At 39.1% G+C, this 13,414-nt stretch overlaps 1 long non-coding RNA gene across 2 annotated transcripts in view; it reads right to left on the bottom strand.

Annotated features, from left to right (window-relative positions):
* LOC122741700 overlaps positions 1-13,414 on the bottom strand; it is a 45,724-nt gene that overhangs the window by 21,143 nt on the left and 11,167 nt on the right. Inside the window, exons 2-3 of one of the 2 annotated variants that reach the window (XR_006354869.1) lie at positions 6,467-6,580; positions 5,236-5,356 (exon numbers count right to left, since the gene is read on the bottom strand). This is a non-coding gene — a long non-coding RNA (uncharacterized LOC122741700). Of the gene's footprint in view, positions 1-5,235; positions 5,357-6,466; positions 6,581-13,414 lie in introns of those variants that run through there. The other variant, XR_006354868.1, reaches the window with a different exon arrangement.

Here is a 13,414-nt window from a genome sequence, read left to right as displayed (position 1 = left end):
GTGTGAACACTTGTTCCACAAATATGGATCAATAATTCCTGGGATGTAGTATAGTGTGTAGAAGGACCTGAACCCAGATGTACCTGACTCAGAGGCCAGCTCTCTAGCCACTACACCAAAGCTAACTCTGGCATACTTCAGGGTATCAGGACCAACTAAAACATTAATTCAGGTAATGGATTAATCTTCCCAGATAATGATCAAAGTTCTCTAACTACACCCTAAGGAGTACCTAATATGGTAGGAATTCCAGCATTAGGATCCACCTTCAACAACCCCATGGAGCCCCCATCACCAGTGCTGTGTACTACTTTCAGTCTGGTGCATTTATTTAACTGTTTTTATTTGAAGGTTGTGATTTGACTATACTTTGGAATTCAATTCTTCCTCCAACAGGAAAAATACAAGAAGTTCTGAGCTGGACCAGACCTTTGACTCAATAACAAAGTCCCTCACTTCATAGTCTCCTGATTACTAGGACCTTCTCTAGTTCTTCTTGCCTATATGCTTACAACCTTGACCTGCTGTCTTGCCCTGACCTCTGTCAAAAGCATTTCTTTAAACTCTACCTTGTCTCCTGGGACCCAGGCCTATCCAGCAAATTTCTCATCATGCTATTATCTTCATCTCCCTCTCACCTGAACCTTGGAATCTGGCCCTGATAAGAAAAGGAAAAAGGGGGAAACAATTTAAGGATAGTAAAAAGAGAAAAGGTTTTTTAAGTCAGGATTGACTCATTGATGTCTCCTCTTTGGGTGTTGCCATTCAATCCAGTATAGTACTGCTGTCACCACACTTTGCTACTGAGTGGGATGGGAGTACAACCACTGACCCCTGTAATAGAGACTCGAGGAGAAAGGAGGCCGAAGCACTGATTTTATTTCTTTCGAAAGAAAGGTGTACCACACTCACTGGGACAACCAGGAGGTGTGACACACCGGGATTAGAAATCAAGCAGTTTTTATACTTTTTACAGACATCTGATTTGAGCAAAAATGCGGTAATTGGGTTCAGCAGTAAATCCTTCTCCTGGGATGTTCAGTGATAAGTCCCTCTCTCCTGGGTCAGAGTGCCCCAACCTCAGGGGTTCAGCCATAGGTTATTTTGCAAAATTTCATGTTTCAGCAACAATTTATCATATCTACATAATGTCTCGGTGCAGACCCTATGAAGCAATTTTTAAGTTGATATGCCTATATTTTGAAAGGGGGATAGTAGCTTCCCGTTATTGCCTCTCTCTAGAGAAAAAACAGAGAGAGAGAGAGAAATAGGGGGCTTTAAGGGGCTTTAAGACTTTGAGATCAGATCACTAGGCCGAAGGGGGGGGGGGCACTTTCCATCTCAGTGGAGGGTCATATCCATATGTCCCTCTCACTACTTTGGGAAACACGGATTTCTCTTTGTGGCAGAGTTATGCCTCATCTCGAGGAACAATGATGAATTCCTTGTTTTCTAGAGCATTTGGTACCTGGCTGCAACTTATCCCAGATAATAAAATTGGTGGGGGGGGGAGGGGAGAGCGTAAATAAAACTGTTATTGTGGGTTTCAAATTTATCCTGAACTATTTAGAGTTTCCTTGAATACAACAGACATGTAATGGGATTACTACTCTATTCTACTCTCTGAATTTCCCCTTTGCCATGAGCAGTACTGTTCTTCCTGGATCATTTTACGGCTTCATCTTTTCCCCATTTTCTTGATCAATACCACATTCTGCTTTCTCACCTCTTCACCATCCAAGAATTTATTGCTGGAAGGGACCTCAGAGAGCATTTAGTCCTAAACTTTCATTTTGCAGCTGACATTATGTAGTGTTTTAAAGTTTGCAAATCACTCAACATGTATTATCTCATTGAGTCTCACAACAACCCAGTGAATTGGCTACTAAAAGATATTATTATCTACATTTTAGGGAGGAGGAAACTTAAGCTCAGAAAGGTTAAATGACTTGCTAGCACCGCTCTGAGGTAAGATTTTAATTCAGGACTTCATAACTCAATGTCCAGTACTTGCTCCACTCTGACAGATTGACTCTCAGATGAAGAAGCTGCAGCTTAAAGAAGGGAAATCAATTGTGCAGTGTCAAAGGTCACACAGGTAGCAGGCCATTTGTCAGAGCCAAGATTCAAACTGAAGTGCTCCTATTCCCAAGCCAGCACTGTTTCCACCAAATGGTGGTCTCCTCTTCCTGGGATAATAATATTCCTAAGGAACAGGTCTGACCCCATCATTTCCCTTTTCCCAATTCTAATCAATAAAAACATCCCCATTTTCTCTAGGATAAAATGAAAAGTCTTCAGGTTTGAATTTAAGAACCTTTACATGTTGATTCTATCCTCCCTTTTTGAGCCTATTTCATAATACTACCCCCCTCCAAAAAACAAACAAACAAAAAACTCTGAATTACAGCCAAATTGTAAGCCATTCCTTAACTCCATAGTCAATTTCGCCTCTGTGCCTTCTGACAAAATCTCCTATTCCCCTTTGCTCTCCCCCATGCTTGGAAAGGACTCCCTTCTCATTTTTTGCTTCTTAGAACCCTTGTCTTCCTCCTTCAATTCTGGTGTTACCTCCTCCATGAATATTCAACTGATTCCTGCTTCTACCTAGCAAGGGCTTGATCCTCCTCAACCTCCCTTGTGTTAGTTATTTGTGCATTTGTTAGAGCTTTCCTATTCAATTTTAAACTCCCTGAAGGAAGGGACTGTCCAGGTTTTTCCTCTGTATCCCCAGCACCTAGTACAGTGCTTTTGCCCATAGCAAGCCCTTAATAAATATGTTTTATTGATTTGAATTTAACTTTCCAATTGTCTTGTCTGATAACTGTTAATTTTACAGTAAACACCTTGATGAACTAGACTACCTCAGGACTTAGGGCTAGGGGGATTCAAATGTTAATGGATTTTTCTGGGTAGCTCAGGTTTTACCAGAAAAAGCTTTTGGTGTGAATTCTTGTTAAGAGTTTGTGTCCCAGGGAAGCTGGGTGGCACAGTGGATAAAGCACTGGCCTTGGATTCAGGAGGACCTGAGTTCAAATCCAGCCTCAGACACTTGACACTTACTAGCTATGTGACCCTGGGCAAGTCACTTAACCCTCATTGCCCCGCAAAAAAAAAAAATTTGTGTCCCCTGTTCTGCCTTAGTCATCAGGGTCAGAAGCAAGACTTAGCTAACAGTAGGTGAGAACAGAAATGACCAAAACTCAGAGCCTAAAAAGACTCATGAGCTAGAGCAAGCAGTTGAAACTGGCCTCAGCAATAGAAATCCAAGTAAATTAAGAGTAGATAAGGAATAAGCTACATCCAGGAGACCAAGGTGTCGGGGCAGTGTTCTGGTAAGTGGTAGACTGAGGTCTAGGCAAGCTGACAGATAGCTAGATAGAGGAAGATCTGAAAGAAGGGAACCAGTCACAGGGGCTGAACTCAAGAGCCATTCTCCAAAAGGATCAGCAAGAACACAGTCAAACCTCAGGTCCAAAGGAAGTATAGCAATAAGAATTTACATTTAGTACTGTAGAATCTAAAGTTCAGAGATTGACATGGGGCTTAGGATAAATCAGAAGTTTCTCCTGTGAAAAGCAAAACAAAAGATGACCACATAACAAGACAGACATATGAGGAATCGAGGGACTATTAAAGTTTAGATTGACCAAATAGAAATCAGGATAGACATACCTAAAAAGGAAGGGGAAATAAAACATTAGAGCAGGAAAGTCAATTAGGCATGGCTACTACCTGACCAAAGCTAGGAGACAGAGATAACTGCAAAGGTCAGGACCATCATTTCAAAAAATCCCCCTTGACTCTCAGGAATATGACAAGCATTCAAGCTTTCCCCACCCCACCCCAAAAGGGAACTTTACAGTTTTCAAGTGGACACCCCATCTATCATCTATAAAAACGTTTGCTTTCCTTCTGTTCGAGGAGGAAGATGTTTCTAAACCCTCTTCCCCGAGGGGTGAAGTCTTTGACTTCTCACTTGGTCACTTTCCTAGCACCAAATAAAAGATCACTTTAATTCTAATTAGATTGCGTGTAAGAGTGTAATTCTTTACTGAGGAATAACTAAGGACCACCACTACTTCTCTCTCATGACAAAGATCATCTAGTCCAATCCCCTCACTTTACAAATAAAAAAAGGGTCCTCTCTTTTTTTTTAACTCCCTTTTAAAAACTTTTCTCCCAAAAAGTAAAGTTACTTGCCCAAAGTCACGCAACAGCTTAGTATCAATGCCAAGATTGAAACTCAGGTGGTCTAACTCCAAATGCAGTGCTCTTTCTTTGACACTCTAGCAATTTTACATGAGCTATATAATAATCCTGAGAGGTAAGTACTTACTCCTGAGAGTAAGCTCCACTTCAGGAAGCTCCAATTTCCTATTCTCTAATGCAGGAAAATGATGAATCAAGGGTGTGATTTGGCTTTTGAAAACCACTTGCCTCCTTTCTAAAAAGCTAGGTGCCAGTGAATAGATACTGACAATGGGAGAATGCTGACATTTAGGTTCTATTTAACATGTAATCTATAGCTCAATCAATCTACAAGCATTTACTAAGCACTTACTATGGTCTAGATACTATACTATGCACTAGAGATACAGTGACAAAAGTGAGGTTACCCCTGTTACGGCACAATTGACACAGAAAATACTCAGCCAGGTACTCGAGGTGGAGGGGGGGGGGGAGAGAGAGAGAGAGAGAGAGAGAGAGAGAGAGAGAGAGAGAGAGAGAGTGTTTATTATGTGTGGGCTCAAATGGGGTTTCAATCCTCCATCAATGGGCAGCCCAGTCTTGTAACCCACCTGGTTATATATAAAAAGAGTAGGTGTGGTATAGTGGCAAGTTTATCAAACAAAGATGAGGTCAGCTGTTAACAGAGGCTTGGTGTTGCAGCTGGGGTACCTCAAGGCCAGAGCCCGTCTGAGACAGACAAGGTCATGTTAAAGGCTAAAATTCTAGCTATTCTGTCTAAAATATCTAATGAGTGGTTGGCAATAAATTATAAGCTTTAGCAAGAGTCAGGCTTTTAAGCATTTATTAAGGAGAATAAGAATTTGGTAAAGAGAGAGAAAAAGGCCTACATTCATCTATCTATTAAAGGGAGAGTGCATTTCTAGCTCTCTTTTCTGCCAGAGTCCTCAGGAAAAAGAGCATGAAACAGAGCCCCAGCCTTCCCCTTCTTCCTCCCACAAGCAAATGTCACTTCCTGATGCCAAAGAAAAGACTCATGGTCTTGCCCTCAGAGACCTTCACTTCGTGGCGGAGCTTTTCTACAGTAAGTCTCCAGCAGGTGGCATCATTCCAATCAGAAAGCTGAGATTACAAACTGCAGCTTGGAACACGGGAAGACCAGGGTCTGTTTGAGATAGACCAGATCAGAGGCTATGTGTGATTTTCTACATCACCCCTACCCTCAAAGAGCTTATATCCTAAGAGATGGAAACAATATGTTCACAAATAAGTAAATTTAAGTTACGTACAAAATAAATACACAATGGTGTGGAGGAATCACTGATAACTGAGGGAATCAGGAAAAGATTTTTGAAGGAGGTAACACTTTCACTGAGCCATAAAAAGAGCTAGCACTGAACATAAATAGAATGTGCTGAGTCTTAGGGCAGCTAGGAGGCACAGTGGATATAGCACTGGCCTCAGAAGACTCATCTTCATCAGTTCAAATCTGATCCCAGATACTTACTAGCTATGTGACCCTGGGAAAGTCACTAAACCCTGTTTGAGTTAGTTTCTCATCTGTAAAATGAGCAGAAAAGGAAATGACAAATCACTCCAGTGTCTTTGCCACAAAAACCCCAAATGGGGTTACCAAAAGTCAGATGACTGATATGATTAAATTACAACAGCAGTAAGTCTCTTCTTCAAATCTCTTTGGTTCATTTTACCTCTTCTGTGAGTTTTTCAAATTCTCTAGGAACTTTATGTTATCCAGGAAATGTCCCCTCCTTCTCATTAATCAGCCATGTGGTTCCTTTCTCTATGGCTGCCATCTCCCACTGAGAGATTAGGTCATTGCTTCTCCATGGGGAGCCAGGGACTGACTCTCCCAGCAATGTGCTTCCCAAAAGCAATCATTATCAGCTTGGGGTAGGGAGAGATTCTTTTTTTTTTTTGGTGGGGGGATTGGGAGGGGAAATGTATAAAGCTCTTTCCTACCCAGGACCTAAATCTATCCTTTAGCTTTGCTATTATTCTCTGGATCTCTCTGAAAAGGATGGGAGTGGGGTGATGGGGAGGAAAGAGAGTATTGTGCAGTGAACAAAGAACAATTCTTCAATGAATAATTCTAAATCAAGTACAAAGTTGTGACTTCAATGCAGAAAAACCTGGCCAATGGAAGCATACCAATTTCCCAGGAGATATCCTTAATCTTCCAAAAGAGAATGTCTATGGGGCATGTCCCCACACCCTCCATAGGGAAATGCAATCAAGGTCCCAAACAAAGGCTCACCTCCTAGTAACCTCCTCAAGTTGATCAAGGAACTCCCTGACAGGAGGTTTTGTTGTTTCAATTTCCTTTGTCATGTTCTTGAAAACGTGATGACATTTCTGCCTTCAGCCTTGACTGGAAATGAATAAGGACAAGAGGAAATTAAGAGTTTATACCTTTGTTCCCTCTCTGAGTCTCTCCAGAATTGTTTTTTTCTTTTCATATTCTTTCATTCATGACATTCAAATTTCTGATGTCCTTCATGGTCTACAAATATGTTTTTCAAAAGTCTTATCTTATTCCTTCAATTCCCCTTCCCCATTTTCACTCTCCTTGATTTTCTCTCTCCTGGGAAGCCACAAGAGTAGCTTCAGAACTAAAGAAAAGGTCAGACTTTGTTGCTATTGGGTAAAAGCCACGGTGAGACTTAAGGAGAAAAGAGCAAGTACAGGATAAGCTTCAGAGCCAGGTACAAAGCTAGAATGAAGATATTTATTGTTTCAAAGATAATTTCCTAAGAGGAATCATCAGGCCAGTGTATCACTGTTTGGATTAAGGGCTATACATCAGATAGATTCACGTGCTCTTTTTGAAGCAGCCAGTGCAAAAAGTGAGGCTCTAAAAGTTCCATCTCTGTCTATGTCAGATGAGAAATGACTCTTGGGCTTGTAGGCTTTCTTCTGGAGCAAGGAAAGAGAAGAAAGTGAGGATGGCCCTTTGGGCAACATCAGAGGTTCCCCTGGGACACTGAAATAGCACCAGTTGTAGGTAAGCGCTGGTCACAGTTCAGAGATATAGAGTTGCAAGGGGTCTTACAGGTCATCTAACCTGACACCCTCATTTTACAGATGAGGTAAACGAGGACAAGAAGGCATAACTGACTTGCCCAGAGTCATACAGATAGGAAGTAACTTTAAGAAGGATTTGAACCCATGTTTCCTGTCTCAAAGTCTACTATAATTGTATTGCCTCCCACTGCGCTGAATTGAGCAGCTGATTGCATTGGGATTTTCACTAGGTTATTTAGGGGATCTTAAAGGGATAAGACCAGGGCAGCTAGGTGGTGCCCAGACCTAAAGTCAGGATAACCTGAATTTTAAAAATCCAGTCTCAGACACTTACTAGCTGTGTAAAGCTGGACAAGTCACTTGACCCCTGTTTGCCTCAGTTTTTCATCTGTAAAATGAGCTGGAAAAGGAAATGACAAACCACTCCAGTATCTCTGCCAAGAAAACCCCAAATAGGGTTATGGAGAGTTGTATACAACTGAAACAACTCAACAACAGAGGGATAGAAGGGTGGTATATCTGGGGTCAGATCTTGCCAAGGTGATCTTCCTCTTTAGCTCCACCTAGAATCCAAAGCTTCCTTCAAGGCTCAGCTTAACTGCTACCTCCTATTGAAACCCTGTTCTGATCACAGTTGCTAGTGCCTCCTCCCTAGAAATTACTTCATTTTAAAATTTTGTATAAAGTTTTCTGTTTTCATGCTATTTCTCACTAATGGAATATAAGTTCCTCAAAGGCACTGACTTTTATTTCAACTTTGTATTTCCAGGAGTTAGTACAAGGTCTAGCAAATACTAGGCACTTAATAAATGCCTGTTGAATTAATGGATGGGTGGGTAAGATGGGTGGATGGATGGATATGTATCTGCCTCAGTTCAGGATTCTGCTATAATGGAGCCTATACACAATACTTGAATATTTCATTGAACCTGTGATCTCACTGATGTGGGTACTATCTTCTTTAGAACAGACTCACCCACAATTTCTCATCCTCCATGATGTGCTTGTCTATGTCCATATCTTTGGGGTTCTCTGATAATGCCTCTACCGGAGCATTTACTCAACATGCTGGAAACCTTCCTCCATGTCTCTTAATGCTTTATGTGTAACATTAAGTATCCATTTGTTATCCCTCTATTTCAATACATGACTATCCTACCTCCTTTCCAATTTTAGGTTTCCTTGAAGAAGTCATGCATTCAAGTAATCATAAGATACTGTAACCTACTTGCACCCACCATGAGTCTCTATATTGACCTTGGGGCCCCCCCAAATTTTTCTGAGAGCTATGTGTTCCAAGATTCAACTTTTCAAAATCTGCTCCTATCTCTTTGAGCATGAAAAGGGAAGGAAGGGAAGATAATTATTTATATGGATCTCCCAAACCTGGTGCAATAAAAATAATAGGCAAAATATAACAAGTATTATAACAAAAGACTAGCTCAATAATTCAGAGAAGATAATATCTAAGATGAGAACAACCAATAAACCCCATAGTATCAGAAATCTATATACAAATGTACAAAGCATGGGTAGTAAAGATGAACAATAGAGTCTAATGAAATGAGACAAATTCAGCCTCCTAGATATAATTGACAGTGAGAAGAAACAATCTGGAAGGATGGAACTTATTCAAACATAGTAGAATAGATAAAGGGAGAGGGGTGGTAGAGTAATACCAATATGCTCACATGGGAAAATCCAGGAACCAAGAGAGCATTATGGAGAGCATTCTGGGGGAAAAAATCAATGGAAGGAGAACAAATAAAATATTATCGTTAGTATATACAACAGACCACCTTGACAGGAAGAAGAAATAGACAAATTCAGGAAACAGATAACAAGTTTATTAGAAAGCTTGGTACTATAGTAGTGGGGTACTTCGCTTAGTTGTACATTTACTAGAACTCTCTAAAAAAAAACCCAAAATAAAAAATAAACAAAAAAAATTTTTTTAAATAACTCTCTACCCAAAATATGTTATCAGATACGTTAGTGACTTTCTTTCATGATAACCGCATCCTTCAAAATATGGAGGAAATCAGAGGGAGCTACTATTCTGATTCTGATTCTTACCAACAAGGAAGATCTGGTTGTCAAAGTAGAAACAACTATAATTTGGAAGGCAAGTGACCGTTCCATTATAGAATTCCTGATAGAGACGGTGAAGAAAGTTAGCTATCTTCTGACATGCTCCCTAGATTTTTAAGAAAGAAGGTTTAATAAATTTTGGAGAAAGACTAGATAAGATCACATAACCTAATATTTTGCAGGGAAAGTTGGAAAACTATAAGAATGAAATTCTGAAGTCTTAAATAGAGATCTGATAAGAAAGGAAAGTCAAACTGCCTAAAGATACAAATGTGAATGCACAGCAAACTTATTGACCATCTCAGACTTCTAAAATTATATGTATAGAAGACAGAAGGGCAAAAACTGGAGAATGAATACAAAATACTAGTGTGGTTCTGCAGGAAATGTGTCTGCAATGTTAAAGCCCATAAAAAGCTGGACTTTGAATGAATGCTAAGTGCAAAAAAGAGGAGTTTTCTTTTTTTTAAACCTATCTTGGGGACAAGAGGAAGATCAAAGAAGGGATATAACAATTGCTGAGGCATATGGGGGTTTTGATAATGGACTACATTTTTTAAAAGCTAGAGTACTAAGCTTCTAGTTTCTGTATTCTCTTCTAAGGAAAATGATCTTTGGAATGGGAAGGATAAAATTAAAATGGTTGGGAGAGAATGATAAAAAAAGAGAAGCTACTTGAATAGAGTAAAACCCTTAATGAGTTTAAGTCACGAGATGTATACAAAATTTATCTTATAGTTCTGAAATAACTAGCAAGTGAAGAGGCAGTGTGGTGTAATAGGAAAAAAATGCCAGAATTGGAGTCAGAAGAGTTCTGGCTTAGAATCCTTCTTCTGATACTGACTAGCTATTTGACCATCATCAAGTTTCTTTACCACTTTGAGTGAGTTTATTCCTTTATAAAATAGGAACAATAAAACCTGTAGAATCTATACCATAGGGTAGTTTAAATATATATATATATATATAAATATATGTATTTATGAAAACTTTTGAAAAACCTTAAAGTGAAGTATAAATGTCAATAATTATGTTTCCACCATTGTTTCTTTCTTTTTTCCTGACAAAAGTATTTTATTATTTTCCAGTTACATGTAGAGACATTTTTCAACATTTGTTTATATAAGATTTCAAATTTCAAATTTTTCTCCCTCCCTCCACCACTGTTTCTTATAGCTTTGTAAACTTTCAAAAATCATTTAACTTCTCTGTCTGTCTCTCAGTTTTCTCATCTATAAAATGGAAGAGTTGTATCAGATTTTTGAGATTGACAGAAAAAAATGAAAATTATAAATGTTGGAGGAGCTGTGGAAAAGCAAGCACATTGATCCTTTGTTGGGAGAGCTATAAAATTGATCCAGAAATTCTGAAAATCAATTTAGAACTATGTTCAAGATCACAAAACTGCACATCCTTTGACCCAGCAATATTACTACTATATGCCAAAGAAATTAAAGAAAAGGGAAAGGAACCCATATATACAAAATATTTGTAGTAGCTCTCTTTGTAGAGTCAAAGAACTGAAAACTAAGGTGATATCCATGAGTTGGGGAATGACTGAGCAAACTATAGTATAGGAATCTAATAGAATACTATTGTGCCACAAGATATGATGGATTGAGAGAAACCTAGGAAGACTTACATGAAGTGATGTAGAGTGAAGTGAGCAGAGCCAGGAGAATAATTTACATAATAATAATAATAATAACAACACTATAAAAATTCTTTGAAAGACTTAAGAACTCTAATCAACACAATGACCAGCTAGGATTCTAGAGGATTGATGATAAAGCATGCAACCTATCTCTTGACAAAGAAGTGATGGAATCACAGTGCAGAGTAAGACACATATACTTTGGACATGGCCAAGTGGAAAATTTATTTTCTTTTATCATGCATATTTGTTATAAGGGTTTTGTTTTTCTTTTCTTTTTTAAATAGGAATAGAGAACATGGATTTTTGTTACCTGAAAATTTCAAATTGAAATAGATTTTTGTTAATTAAAAATTTTAAATAAAGGGTTTAGACTAGACAGCCCATAAAGCCCCTTCTAGTTTTAAATCCATGGTCCTTGTATCCCATGAGCTTATGTTTCTACCTTTAAAAGACTTTAGAGAGTGAGAATCATGACACAGAACTGCAGAATGGTAAATGTTATTGCCAAAAAAAGAGAGAGAAAGAGGAAAACCTTCAAAATCTAGACCAGTGAGCTTGATTTCTAACCCTAGCAAAATTTTAGAACATATTTAAAAGGATGGTTTATGAGCATTTAAAAAAGAAAAGCAGTGATCCCTGAAAGTCAACATGACTGTCAGGAATAGGTCATGCCAGACTAACCTCATTTCCCTTTTTGACAAGGTGACTAGACTGGTAGATCAGGGGGACTATTTACCTATCTAAATATACCACAAATACCTGGACTTTGAGAAAGCATTTGACACAAACTCTCATGATATCCTTGAGGAACACATGGAGAGAATGGACTATATGAGAGATTTGTTATATATTGTGGGGGTTGGAGGTAACAGTCTCCAGTTTATCAACTCTTATGCTGAGTACACACATCGTAATGACCATACAAAGGAAGGCCTTTCAAGGAAGCTCTATGACACTATGGGCTTCCAGTACGTACAGTCACTGTACTCCCACACAGAAAGTGAGTAGAACCAGGAGAATAGTTTACACAATAATAACAACACTATAAAAACAAATTACTTTGAAACACTTAAGTCTGATTAACACATTGACTATGATTCCAGAGGACTGATGGTGAAGCATGGAATCCTACTTCTTGGCTGAGAGGTGATGAGATTGGGATGCAGAATGACACATATTTTGGACGTGGCCAAGTGGAGAATTTGTTTTGATTATGTATATTTGTTACAAGGGTTTTATGCATGTTTGTTACAAGGAAAACACATCAGAAATGTATACTCATTCCAACCACTGATACTTTTCCATAATGCTGTACTTACAACATACAGGCCAACTTGTAAATATCCCATTGCCACATACTCCAACCCTCTCCTCTGCCTATTTTCTGGTACTTCCTAAGTAACCCCCTCACTCCTTCCAATGGTATCATAATTGCTTTCTACTCCATACATCATTCTCCTTGGCCAAGAAAAGACAATCAAATGAATTGTGTCTCTCTGTCTTGCCTCTCACATCTCTTATTATCATTCCATACACACCAAATATCAAATTCTAGATTAAGCAAACTATAACCACTTCCTACCAAAATATTTGTATGTATATTTTAAAAAGATGGGTCATAAAAAGAAAAGGAAGCAATGATCACACATAGTCTCCATGGCCTCATTAAGAATAAATGATGGGGGGGCGGGGCGCAGCTAGGTGGTGCAGTGGATAAAGCACCGGCCCTGGAGTCAGGAGTACCTGAGTCCAAATCCAGCCTCAGACACTTAATACTTACTAGCTGTGTGACCATGGGCAAGTCACTTAACCCCAATTGTCTCACTAAAATAAAAAAAGAATAAATGATGGGGCAGCTAGTTGGTACAGTGGATAGAGCACCGGCCCTGGAGTCAGGAGGACCTGAGTTCAACTGTGGCCTCAGACACTCAACACTTACTAGCTGTGTGACCCTAGGCAAGTCACTTAACCCCAGCTGCCTCACCAAAAAAAAAAAAAAAAAAAGAATGAATCACTACCCTTTGGCCAAGTGGTACCACTACTAGGTCTGTATCCCAAAGAGATCATAGAAGAGGGAAAAGGACCCACATGTACAAAAATATTTGTAGCAGCTCTCTTTGTAGTGGCAAAGAATTGGAAATAAAGGGAATGCCCATAAATTGGGTAACGGCTGAACAAGTTGTGGTATTTGAATGTAATGGGATACTACTGTGCTGTAAGAAATGATGAGCAGGAGGATTTCAGAGAAACCTGGAAGGACTTACATGAACTGATGCTGAGTGAAATGAGTAGAACCAGGAGAACATTGTACACAGTAACAGCAACATTGTCCCATGATCAACTGTGATAGACTTGGCTCTTCTCAGCAGTGCAATGATCCAAAACAATTGATAGAAAATGTTCTCCACATCCAGGAAAAAGAACTGTGTATTC

The sequence above is a fragment of the Dromiciops gliroides genome, chromosome 2 (assembly GCF_019393635.1).
Source record: "Dromiciops gliroides isolate mDroGli1 chromosome 2, mDroGli1.pri, whole genome shotgun sequence".
Classification (NCBI taxonomy): domain Eukaryota; kingdom Metazoa; phylum Chordata; class Mammalia; order Microbiotheria; family Microbiotheriidae; genus Dromiciops; species Dromiciops gliroides.
Note: the sequence above shows the minus strand (reverse complement) of the source record. Positions and strands in the feature narration are given on the sequence as shown.